The following is an 11,874-nucleotide window of genomic DNA, read 5'->3' on the forward strand; positions in this document are numbered from 1 at the left end:
GGGCTGCAACCTACAGGGTCCAGAGCAGCAAAAGCGAGTCTTTCCAAAGGGCTGAGAGCAGAGCTCCGGTGTGGGGGTTTTACCCTCTCCTCTCCTCTCCCTTCTGGATTTGTATTGATTTACCGCCACTTCCCGAAAGACTAAAGAGATTTACAAGCTGGTTCTGGTCAAGCGCCCCCAAGATTCATTCATCCTAGCTCTGAACCTCCTTAAACAAGTAAGTATTTAAGGAGGTCACTTGCGTGTCAATTGCCGGACAAATAGCCGAGATTTTCACTTCGTTAATTCTTCATGCTTTTCAACAACTGTTTATTTCACAAAATCTGCTCCCGGGAGAAGCTACCACACAGGGCGGTAAGGCGCATCGACTCTTACAAAAGCCAATCACTGGCAATTCCAAAGCCGAGTGTGTTGCCTGCCTGCTGACTTTCGAAATCCGTGCTTCCAATACTAGGCAACACCACGGGAGAGTAAAATTCCAGTCGCGGAATTGGGGAAAGATGTTTCTGTGACTATTTGGTATGAAAGTGGAAGGAGATGTTGGGCCAAGGGAATAACTTCATTCATTCGTTCCACTGAGTCTGATGAGAACTTCTTTTTCTCCACCAAGGGAAAAATTTTGCAACTTTTCCAAGAACAGCCCTGTAACAGTGCTGAGTTCGATATAAACAGGACCACAGAGGAATTTCGAATGAAATAAATGTGTGGCTACGCCGCCTTCATTACTGTATCTTCCACTGTGACTGCAGCAGGCAGGAAGAAGCTCGGATTTACCCGCTTCTGGGGAAGAACCTCCCCGCCTTTTCTGGCACAGAACGATTTCTTGTGAAAAGAAAATACACCCCTTATGAAATAATTCAGTTGACCTTTAAAGTATTCACTATACCACTAACCCGCCACCCCCGCCTTACCCCCCTTCACCCTGCTCTCCCCCCTTCACCCTTGCTCTCTCCTCTTCCCATCCCCCATTGTCTTTCTTACCAGGCTGTGGTTAACTGTATTTGAAGGTAATTAACACATCACACCTTGGGTAATGATTCTTTTATCTGCCTAGGGCTTCACTTTTCTTCCTCCTCCCCTTAGCGGAACCAGAGCTGCAGAATCAAAACATGCAAATTTTATAAAACTCATAGTTAAATTCATAAAAGTATCATTTTATGATTTTACACATCGTATAAAGTATGGCATATTAAATATTTAATCTTGAAAATAAACCCACCAAATGACTTTATTCCCACTCTACTGAAGAAGTGGAAGATCAGAAGAACTAAATCATTTGCAGAAAGGCATGTATTTTACTTATTTACTTATTTGACTGGTTAGACACGTATCTTTTCAACACCTAGAATGTTACCGGCATTGTGCTGGATACCGGAGAAAGAGGAGGAAGGGGAAGGTGGGGGGCGGGGGGCGTCAACAAGGACTAGTGCATTTCACACTCTGAATAACTCTAGAGTAAATGTAAATGTGATTTGTTGCTGTTGTTTGTAGATGGTAAAGCATAAATACTATGCTTGGGCTTTAGAGTTTTGATACAGCCTCCTTACTGGCTAGTCCCTTTGCACATTCCCTCTTCAGCCTGGAGCCTAGAAAGTTTACAATCTGTTAGGTCACTGTTAATTGCCACCCAGACCACCTGTATCCTATTCATAAGGACATTGGATTATTCCTCTAGAAAACTGATGGGTTTCGCATGGGATGGGAAGACCTCGTCAAAATCCAATATGTGCCAGTCAGCCTTTTTTCCTTTCAGAAAGGAAGGCGTTTGCTGTTGGATGGGACTGGGAGCCTGTCTGGTGATGACCCAGAGGAGGGTGGCCACTTTGGGGACTATATAAACTACTCCGGACTTGAGTTTGTAGGATGGGCTGTAAGTTTCTCTGGGACTCTGGTGTCAGTATTTAGAACAGCAAAGGCAGCCCCCAAAGGCTGCTCTTTGTAGGTTGTATTGCCTCTGGGCTTCACCTTCTGAAGATAATGGGGAGCCACCTCTGCACCAAGTCTCCTGAGGCCTGGAGGGTGTTTCCTAAGAGGGGCAAATTACTCATTGACATTTTTTTCTCTGTGTTGTGTGTTCTCTTTTTCTTTCCACTAACACCCTTGCCTTCTGTGAGTGTGCCCTGCCTGGCACACACACACAGCATTCACTGCACCAAGCATGAGAGAGAATTAGAAAGGCAGGTAGGAAATGGGTAAATCACTTTTCTGCTTTGTAAACCAATCCCTGGGCCAGCACTTAGCTTACTCAAAGGGTATATTCTTCCATTTGGATGCATATGCACTTAGAAGGGAAAATTCTAGCTCTGTTTTAAAAAAAATAATAAAGACTTGGAGCCCCCATTCATCTGTCAAAACAAGCGTATGAATGTAGATTCATTCATCTTGTTGTCCATCACTTTCATGGTTATGTTCCACTTCAGTTATGTGCGTTTTCTCAGAGAGCAGGATTCTCAAACCTAAATAATACCAAAGAAGCCCCTCTCCTACTGGTGCACAAGCACACACTGCTTCCTGCTTTGGGGTCTACCTTAATGAACTCGTTAGCTTCCTTATTAGAGCCAGTTGGCCAGAATGAAGCTTCCAAATAAGGATCAATAGCTGCAGCAAAAAAAGAAAATCACCTTCTTTGATGACCTTCAGCTCTGCTGGTTATCCAACTCAGCCCTATTTTCAATGGCTCAGCAGCCAAAAGAACAAGGCACTAAATAGTAGCGGTTAGAGTACTACCAGCACTAACACTGGAAAAAAAGCTGAAATCCAAGTCTTCCCCAAATGCTTCCTTTTTGTATGCTAAGAGGATCTCTCATGATCTGACCCTCCTCTCTCCCTCTGTAACATGCCATATGGAAACCCGGCAGTTTGAAGTTCTACTCTGCCTGATACTTAGCAACATATTACTTGATAATGAGGCCCCACTAGTGTCTGGCCTCTCTGCCAAGGGCCTTCACAGCTCTTAACAGAAAAATTCAGTGAAATGCGATGAACAGAAACCCAGGCAGTTTAGTACAAGGAGAAGTGAAAAAAGTACTCCATGGGACTCATCTTGAAACTCTTCAAATGGGAATTATTGTGAGAGGAGTCTGCCTTTTGAGACATCTCATTTCTTCCTCTGCTACCTCTTTTGTTGGAAAATGACCTTTAAGATCTCTTCCAACCTGAGATTCTGTGACTCAATGATAAATTGGTAATGGGCAGTTTGGAGCTGCCAAGAGGGAAAACTGTCTAGAAATTTCACTGTCCAGTAGAGGAGTCAGTAAATTTATGGGGATTCTAATCACTTTTCTAGTCGATCAAATTCAGAATTGGCAGTGAAAATTTGTCAAATTTCATAATGATAATAATAATAAATGGTAGTTATTACTACCATTTATTAAGAACTAGTTATATGCCAGGCACTGAGCCAAATACATTTCAGGCCTTAATCTAATTCACAGAATATCAAAACTGAAAGAGACCTTAGGTATTGTAGATTCTAACATTTTTATATAATAGAGAAGAAAACTGAGGCCAATACTCTAACCTATGTGGGGAAAGAATCTGAAAAAGAATAGATAATACGAATATGTATAACTAAGTCACTTTGCTGTACACCTGAACTAACACAACACTGTAAATCAACTGTGTATGTGTGTTTGTGTATTGCTCAGTTGCTCAGTCATTTCTGACACTTTGCAGTCCCATGGACTATAGCCTGCCAGGCTGCTCTGTTCATGGAATTTTCCAGGCAAGAATACTGGAGTGTGTTGCCATTTCCTACTCCAGGGGATCTTCTTGATCTAGGAATCAAACCCGTGTCTCCTGCATTGCCAGGCAGATTCTTTATCACTGTACCACCTGGGAAGCCAGGAATATCAACTCTACTCCAATATAAAATAAAAAAAATTTTAATTACTTTGGCTTTCATGTTTAAAAAACTAATTTGGAAGACATTAATCCTATCCTGGAAAAATAAGTTAAGAAATAGGTGAATAATATAAAGGAAGGGCTACATGGCGCACTATGAACCTAGGATTAACACTAATCTAATTTGCAAATTTGTGTTTATAAATTCAATCAGAAGAATGGAAACTTGAATTAACATTTCAGATTCTTTGGATGTTTAGCCACCACCATTTAAAAATATGACCTTTGACACATATGAACCCAGGAAAAAAGTTAATTCAAGGCTTGATATTACTTTTATTATATAATATTTAAATAGTGGGATACAAACAGGCGACTTATATCTTGTAGATTTCGGGAAGCTTTAGCTCCTTCTTTGAGCTGCTTAAATTGACTTAGATTGACATAACGCCTTCATCTGTGGACATTCAAATCCTACACCGACAGGCTAGTTCTCAGAAAGCTTTCCAGTCAGAAGCGAAGTATAAAGGTTGTGGGTGACCTCCTTCAGTGAAGTGAAGAAGTGACACCAACTATCTGTTCTATCCCTCATCTCAGAGCAGTATACCCATCAGGATAGATATGGTGAATGGATGTGATGTTCTCCTCTCCCTAGCTTAGACTCTAATTCAGGGAAAAGCAGGTAGAGAAGAAGTGGGAGAAATCAAAGCAATAAACTTGGGTCTTGGAGCTTCACCCACCAAAAGGAATGGATCCTGTGACAATGGTAGCAGCCCTTCCCCAGGAGTCAGATCTTGCTCTTTTCTTAATGGCATTGGACCCTTTCTTCAAGACATTTTGTAATGCCACTGCACCCTTTCTCCAAGGCTCTTAAGCCTCTCAGAGAATCAGGGGTTTAATAACTACTGACTCAACTTGATCTTGCTTAAAAAGACCAAGTTGGACTGACACTTGGAATTAAAATATTTTTTGAGTTTAGGCTATGTAGATTGGATTCAGTAATGCCAAATGATGCATTGTAATTCAAAATTTATCTGGGAAGGCTAACTTGTTTATCTGAAGCAAGATAAATTATGACAAAACAGGCTTCCCTGGTGGTGGAGTGGTTAAGAATTCGCCTTGCAATTGCAGGGGACGCCAATTCTATACCTGGTCTGGGAAGATCCACATGCTGTGGGGCAAGCAAGCCCATAGGCCACAACTACTGAGCCCAGACACCACAACTTCTGAAGCCCAGCCCATATAACCTAGAGCCTGTGTTCCACAAAAGAAGCCACTGCAACAAGAAGCCTTAGCACTGTAACTAGAGAGTAAGCCACTGCTTGCCATAGCTAGAGAAAGGCCACACATAGCAATGAAGACTCAGCATAGCCAAAAATAAATAAATAAATGACAAAATTTTAAATTATGGCAGAATTATTTCACAGATGCCTAGTGTGAGTACATCCTTTATGCTTGTTACATTTCACCATTTCCAGAAATGGTGTATCTAGATCACTCAGCACCCACATGCATGATGTCACTTCATTCTTCTGATAGTGTATTCTGGGTGTAGTTATTACATAACAATTGTAAAGCTTCTGCTCCCTACCATCCTTCTCTAAACCCACTTCAGATTTTAGGAATGCATGAAAAAAAGGTTCATAGTTTGTTGTACTTTAAACACATGGTAACAGTATTTCTCAGTAAGGTACTCCAGAGCTTAACCTCACTGCAATAGTTTGCCTGGAAGAAAAAACGTTTAAACATCATGCCAATAAGCAGCTACTATTCTTTACTGTTCTGTATAGAGAATGGCAGCAATGTTTTATTTTCAAAAAGGTATCCCATGCTTACAAATAATTCATTGATAAAATTTTGTCTAAAGGCAGTAGAAATACAATTCAACAGGAAGCTTTTTCGGGGCTTTCCAATTTTTAAAAAGTATAATATTTCCCTGGCTTTTTATTTATAAGTTTCCTGTGATAGCGTAAAACCAGATACTGACTGAAAAAAGGGAAACAGACTATGATTTGAACTCTGGCAGTGCCACCCTTTTAAGTCCTCTAACTTAGTTAGCTCTCCCAGAATATCAAGGACTGAGAATTCCATAAACCACTGGAGACCCTGAGGAAGGCTTTTCTCTTCAATTTTCTCCAAATACGAACAGGGAAACCAGATTCATAGATGTGCTAAATAAGGCTATAATATAAATAGGGTTATAAATGCTAAACACTGCTTCTGTGAGTGAAGATGAGACTAAGTTTTATGAAAATACTGTGCATTGTAATCAGAGTATGGATAAGGAGGACATCCTTCTCTAGTACTGCTGTTCATTTATTTAAAAAATAATTAGAGCATTGTTTTGAGATCTGGTGGCATAGTGAGCCATGAGAGGTGAACATAGATTAAATCTTGTGCAGAAAGAACAGGCAATATAGTTGGTATCATTAATCATTTCTTATTCTAGTCTTTGTTGTACATTTTTTTGTGTATGTCCATACAGATACAAGTTGGCAAACTCATAGGATATTTGCATGTTGACATTTTGGCAGTGAAATGAAAAATGAAAAGAATTTTGCAGAAAATGTCAGCAATGCAAAACTTAGTGACATTCTATAAAACTGGGCTAAGCATTATTAGGGAAAAAAAATTCTAAGGGGTGGTAGAAGTTAAGATTTCTAGGCTCAAAGGAGCTGGATGCTAGATGTTAGATGAAAAACTTAACTATGAAGCTGATCACCTAAAGGTCAGCAAAATATTCAAGGCCACACCATTGACTAGATGAAAGAATTGGATGCACGTGGAATTGATTTTGCATTTAATACCCTGGACATTTTGGAAAACACCTTTTCTGCCCAACTGTGTTGTGTGGAGGTGAGCTCTAGGTTGAGCAGATGGAGTCTCATGATTTGAAAGATGTGAGGCTCCAGAAGTGGTTCATTTATGTGTGGAAACTAATGACTCTGAAACAAATGATCTAATCAATATTCTATTATCCAATAGCCTTTTGACTTATATTGGGCCTGGATGCTGCAATTTCTCCTGTGTTAGTCATGCCTTCTGTATGTTTAATGATAAACCCTCTGCCAAATGGAATCTCGGTGGGAACAGGACTTTTCCATTCTACAAATTCAAAGTAAAATTTCCTGAAAACATCTGGATCGAAGTAAAGAGAGGAAACTGAAATCTCTATAGCGAAGGTACAAGTCAACCCTGCCTCCTTGATTGGATAAATAATGACCCCAAGTGCTCTTGAGGACTATTTCTGATAGAGCACTGAGAGAGCATTTCTTTAAACTTTTCAGCATAATTTCAGGTTATTATTATATTTACTCCTCGGAGTGATATGCCAAATAAGTGGAGACTTCGTCATTATTTTAACACTGTCACAACCATCAGGGTTACTTTACAGATATGAAAAGAGGGTGCTGAAATGATGTTTTCAGCTGCACACAGCTAGTGAGTGATAGGACTTGGCCTGGAACTCAGGTTTTCTGAATTATGTGTTTGTGCTAATTCCACCATACCAGAGTTGCAACAAAGTCCCTACAAAGATAAGCCCCCTAAAATATATACTTCCATCCTATTCCTGTGCATTTACCAAGTCACTCACTGTGTAAAGTTTTTGTGTTGTTGGTTGAGGAGAGAGACTGGAGCACTCATAGCTAAGGGCTTCCTTCAGGGGTTTCCAAGTCGGTCATCAAGTAGCAGCTACCCCTCCCCTCATCTTTCTTCACCTCAAAGTCCAATCATTTCTCAGCTCTGTCCCCAGATGAATATCCAAATCAACACCCTTTCAAAAGTTTCTAGGAAGAAAGCAGATGTGGGATTCATTGTGTCTCAAGTGCTTTTTCTCCTTTCTGATTGAATTCAGAGCTTTCCTTTTCATTTGCTAAGTTTCCAGGTCCTGCAAACTCAGAATGTGATTAATTGCAATGTGCCCATATGATGAAACTCCACTAGTTTTAGGAGAAGCGATTGTGAAATCTCATTGAAATTCATTACAATGGACACTCTCCATAAGGAATGGTTTTAAGGTTCTCAGTTACAGGAGTCTTTTATAAGTGTTCCAATTATCACAGCTGTTCTTACTTGATGGCCCAGGTACATTTTTAAAGTTGGACTTTCTCCTTATGTCAATTATACCTCAATAGAGCCATTTTAAAAACTGTGTTCTCCCATCTCTCTCTCTCTCACACACACACACACACACACACACACACACACATACACACACACACACTCCACATAATTATCAATAGAACTTTGAGAACAACAGAAAAAGTTTCACACAAAAGTATACAGGTAAGTAGCAGATGTCACAAGTAAGCTTTATCAGGAGCGAGGCAGCATTAACTAAATCTCCTTCCCTTTGCAGTAAATTTAACTTCTTTACCCTATATCCTCATTTTCTTCCCATATTTTCCTTGTTCCAAGTTTTCTATCAATTTGTCTATTTATCACATGTTGTCCTTCATCACCCTGATCTTCATGAATAATAATAAGAGAATATGTTTAGAACATTTTGAAAAAGAGAAAATATCTAATAATATGTCCACTACTGAAACATAGCTATTTTCATATTTATGTACTCTCTCCTAGTACTGGTATGAAATCAACTATATCTTTATTAAGTTATAAACACAACACCCATACACTTTTATATTCTGCATTTTTTGCATAATATATACTATAAAAATGCCTGTGTGGTCTTTGTAATTATCATTTTAATGACCATATTCTATTGGGTTGATGTATCATAATTTACTAAGCTCTACTGTAAGACATTTAAATTGTTTCCAATTTTTTCATCATTGTAAATAATACCACAGAGAATATCTTCACGAATAAAGGCTGTATGTATTTTAGATTTTTTTTCTTTAGCTGCATTAATGCGTTTTCTTTAGATCCTTTTGGATCTCTCAGACTCCAAGAATCAGAGAGACTTTACAGGGATTAGGTATGTGTAATGTAAATAAGAGAAGTGGGACAATAAATATGGTAAATGAGTCTGCTCTCCACTCTGATAGCATTCCCCAAATCTGCTTCTCTGACTACCAGTATTACCACATCCATCCATCCATCCATCAAAAGTAGTATTAAAGATAACAGGGCCAAAATGGAGTCCCTTATGCCAAGCTCCACATCAACAGACTGAGACTTCACTTTTACAGTTTTGACTTTCCCAGAAATGGACTCTTAAAGCAGTCAATCAGGAATCATCTAATCACAGCAGTTAGGCAATCTACGTGATAAGCCCCTCCCATTCCCTATAGGTAAAGTAACTGCAATAATCAATCCGCTTTTTTTTTTTGTTTTTTTTTTTTGGTCTAATATAACTTCCTTTTACTTGCTCATTTTTGCCTACAAATATTTTTCATTTTGTACAGCTCCTCAAAGCTCCTTTTAATCTGCTAGATTAGATGCTTCCTAATTCATTAATTATTGAATAGTCAACAAGATCTTTAAAATTATTATTTATTATTTATTAACCCTGGACTAAGTGCCATGATCAGTGACTAAAACAGAAGTCACAGTTTCATAAGGCTTTAAGCCATCTGGTGAAACTCTTGAACCGTTATATTGTTATTTAATGTGTCTAATTGTAATGCTAAGTGATGATACTAATAAAGAAGGTGAGGGGATGAAGATACTGCTGAAGTGGTCTAGGCAACAATTTTCATGGAGAAAATAGAGCTTGGGATAAATTTTAAAAGATGAGTTGGGGGTTGAATTTAAATAGAATGAAAATATCATATGATTTTAATATTTGGTATACTTCTCAGTGCCAAATCTTAGGGACCTTAAATTTTTAAGAATTTTTTTTTTAATGCTTTTAATCAAAGTTCTCTAACTCTTCAGGATGAAAAATATGAAGGAATTCCTCTTCCACCAATGAAAATCTTTATGACTCTGTGTTTTCCCTTAAGATTTAAAGTCAATTTCTGAGCAAAGTAGGATTTGAGCTCTTGATTAGATTAGGGGAAAGTGCTCTGTTCTCTGAGATATTTAAAATCCATTCAAAATAATCTCCTAGCCTTCGACATATGGAGAAAACCAGGCAGGGGCAGGAAAGTGGAATATCATTAACCTTCCCCATAAAGGTTGCCAGTCTGCTAACATGATCCACAAAATGCAGCTTTTGACTTCTCCAGTAACCAGAGCACAGAGGCTTGTTTCCAATAAGTTCAACCATTGTGAAGGATGCTTGGTGGGTCTATAAAGTAATTTAAAATTTACCTGAAACTCTGCAATCTAATCAATAACACCAGAGGCCTTACTCAAATGAGACCATCAACAAAAATCACCAATTCCTGTTCTAACAAAGAATGAATGGCCATTTCCCCTCTCCCTCCAGGTCTCAATCATGTGGGTTTTCTCGTTAAATATCAGATATAGTAAGGGTTCAAGTATTTTGTCTAAAAAATGTTCATATTTTTCCTTTCACTCTTCCCCCCTTTTCTGCTTGAAGTCTTTAATACTTATTTTTATTTAATTTCTTTACTGCATTATTTAAAGAAAAGACAACTCTGAGCATGCAGTATTCATGAAAGAAGTATGACTCCATGTAAAATTGAAGAAAATTATGCCACACCACACTGCAGTAGGTTATTTAGTACAGGATATTCTGCAAACTCTAATTATCTTTTTCCCTAATGTATCTTTTTGCAAATATGGACTAAATGACCATTTTGCTTACTGTGTCAGATAAATACCAGTGAAAAAAAAGGTTTCTAGGGGCTTGAAGAAAAGTGATATAATAAAGGTATGTCCCTGTTTTCTGGTAAAAGCATTTAGAAATGGATCGAGATAAAGATCTGGTAAGGAATCCACCTGCAATGTGGGACACTTGGGTTTGATCTCCGGGTTGGGAAGATCCCCTGGAGAAGGGAATAGCTACCCACTCCAGTATTCTGGCCTGGAGAATCCATGGACGGTATAGTCCATGGGGTCGCAAAGGGTGGGACATGACTGAGCAACTTTCACTTTCAAAGATAAGACTAGAAATACTCATCACAGTATTTAACTATAGTTTTCATTGAATCTTTCTGCCAACATAAAATGGGATAACAGTAGCATTGGAAACAAGTACAATTGTAAAACTGCATGGTTAGCTGTATTATGACACATTCTTTAATTAAAAGTTTAATTTCCTCAAAGCTCAAGACAGCTGTACTTTAAGAACAAACAAAAAGTTCTTTTTTGATTGGATGAGTATAAACGATCGCAGAAAACAATAAAATAAATAAAAATATTTCATAACTTCCTCTAATACTTTTAACCTCTAATCATTATCTGGGCTTTTGTTTTAAATCCCCTCTATTCTCTCCTCTTCCATTCTCTCTCTTTTATTATACATTAAGCAAATTAAACCTGTATATGAGTAATATATGTACATATACATACATACTTTTTATCCTAATTTAATGTTTCATTTTCATTTATATATTCCAAATAGACTCTATTTCCCTATTTATTTTTTAAATATGTATTTTCACGGCTGCAAGAGAGTGTATCAAATGAATATACTGCACACACATTGTATAGACGCACATATGAAAGTGAAAAAGCGTCATACTCTTTGAGACCCCATGGACTGTAGCCTACCAGGCTCCTCCCTCCATGGGATTCTCCAGGCAAGAGTGCTGGAGTGGGTTGCCATTTCCTTCTCCAGGGGGTCTTCCTGACCCAGGGATGGAACCTGGGTCTCCTGCATTCCAGGCAGACGCTTTAACCTCTGAGCCACCAGGGAAGCCCAGTTAGTTGTTCAGTTGTGTCCAACTCTTTGTGATCCCATGTACTGTAGCTCACCAGGCTCCTCCATCCCTGGAATTTTCCAGGCAAGAAAACTGAAGTGGGTAGCCATTCCCTTCTCCAAGGGGATCTTCCCAAGCCAGGGATTGAACCAGGGTCTCCTGCACTGCAGGCAGATTCTTTACCATCTGGGCCACCAGGGAAGCCCATGCACATATAACCATTATTCTACTGTGGACAATACAAGCCATTTCCAACTTGGGGGAGTATGTTATAGATTATAGATAATACTGT

At 38.8% G+C, this 11,874-nt stretch overlaps 1 non-coding gene across 1 annotated transcript; it reads right to left on the bottom strand.

Annotated features, from left to right (window-relative positions):
- Window positions 1–11,505: 11,505 nt before the first annotated feature.
- On the bottom strand, window positions 11,506–11,578 carry TRNAS-GGA (transfer RNA serine (anticodon GGA)). Its single transcript has one exon. It is a non-coding gene; the product is annotated as a tRNA-Ser (tRNA).
- Window positions 11,579–11,874: the final 296 nt, after the last annotated feature.

Source organism: Ovis canadensis, chromosome 2 (genome assembly GCF_042477335.2).
Source record: "Ovis canadensis isolate MfBH-ARS-UI-01 breed Bighorn chromosome 2, ARS-UI_OviCan_v2, whole genome shotgun sequence".
NCBI classification, from domain to species: domain Eukaryota; kingdom Metazoa; phylum Chordata; class Mammalia; order Artiodactyla; family Bovidae; genus Ovis; species Ovis canadensis.